This window comes from Propithecus coquereli, unplaced genomic scaffold (assembly GCF_000956105.1).
Source record: "Propithecus coquereli isolate 6110/MARCELLA unplaced genomic scaffold, Pcoq_1.0 Scaffold116, whole genome shotgun sequence".
NCBI classification, from domain to species: Eukaryota; Metazoa; Chordata; class Mammalia; order Primates; family Indriidae; genus Propithecus; species Propithecus coquereli.
In genome coordinates, this window is record NW_012135636.1 from 5,763,120 (window position 1) to 5,764,931 (window position 1,812).

Consider the following 1,812-nt stretch of genomic DNA (forward strand, 5'->3'; position numbering starts at 1 on the left):
TATCTCCAGTGAGACTGGCCTTTATCAATAGGACTTTTTTTCCCCAATGTACATTGTTGTCTGCTTTGTTGAAAATTAGTTCATTGTAGGTAGATGGTTTTATATCTGGGTTCTCTGTTCTGTTCCATTGCTCTGTATCTCTATTTTTGTACCAATACCATGTTGTTTTGGTTACTATAGCCTTGTAGTATAATTTGAAGTCTGGTAATGTGATACCTCCAGAATTTATTTTTTTTCTTAAGATTGCTTTGACTATTTGGGCTCTTTTCTGGTTCCAAACAAAGTGTAGAATTACTTTTTCTAGGTCCGTGAAGTATGGCATTGGTAATTTGATGGGGATGTCATTGAATTTGTAAATCACTTTTGGTAGTATGGACATTTTTACATTCGACATTTTAACCGTGTTAAATGTTAAATGAACAATGTTAAAAGAACAATGTTAAATGTTAAAATGTCCTACCTATCAATGAACATGATATGTTTTTCCATTTGTTTGCATCCTCTGTGATTTCTTTCCTCAGTTTTGTAGTTCTCCTTGTAGAGATCTTTATCTCCTTGGTTAAGTATATTCCTATGTATTTTATTTTCTTTGTAGCCATTGTGAATGGTATTGAGTCTTTGATTTGACTCATGGCTTGACTGTTATTAGTATATAAAAATGCTGCTGATTTATGTACATTAATTTTGTATCCTGAGACTCTGCTGAATTTATTTATCAATTACAGGAGACTCTTGGTGGAACTTCGGGGTTTTCTAAATACAAAATCATATTTTAAGTGAAGAGTGGCAGTTTGACCTCTTCTTTCCTGATTTGGATACACTTTATTTCTTTATTTTGCCTGAGTGCTCTGGCTAAGACTTCCAGCATTATGTCGAATAGAAGTGGTGACCGTGGGCATCTTTGACTCTATATCTGCATCATAAACAATGAGTAGATGTCAGGCATTCCAGGTAGAGGGTATTGATGTGTAAAATCATTGATCTGAGAAAGAATTTGCTATGTTCAAAGAACTTCAAGACTTCAGGATGGCTATAGGATACAGTGCTGATTGTAAACAATAGTGTATAATTCAGGTTAATAATACAAAACCCCACTAGAAATTTCAACAGAGAGGATATACTTTAGTTATAGTTACAGACAAATTCAAGATAAATTGAGATAACAACAGCAAAATTAGTTATCCAACTCTTGGGCTAAGGGAATAAATAGAAGCATTTAATATTATCAGAATAATAGAAAAATTTAGAAGATGGTACCTGTGAAATGGGGCTCAGATTTCCAAAAGGAAATTATTGTTCAGTTGGTGCTGATACCTCTGAGTGTGCAATATAAATATATTTTGGTGAATCAGAGGAAGCTGGAGTAACACTGACAAGAATAGTCATGGAAATGAAAACAGCAGAACATTGATTTCCCCTATTTCCTGTTTTCAAATCTTCTTTTGGCGCACTTTTTATAGAGCCTGATAAGAAGTAAACTGACAGAAAATATTAATAAATGTTGTTTATGGTGTCTCCAGTCTCTACATCAAAATAAGGCTGGATTTGGAATGGAGTAAAATGATTACTATCCCAGTCAGCTTCATTGGTCACTCAGTATTCACATGCACCCTTCTACATATTTGAACTTTCAGATCATTACAATATAGGTATCCTTTCCTCTAATGATATAGAAGTATCTTTTATGTAAATGAAGACATTTTCACCCACTCTCCAAAAATGTGAGAAACAACATTCAGTCTGCTGCAGTCTGATCTTTGAGCAACAGTCCTAGCATTCATTTCTGAGCAATGTAAATTATTCCTCTCATTC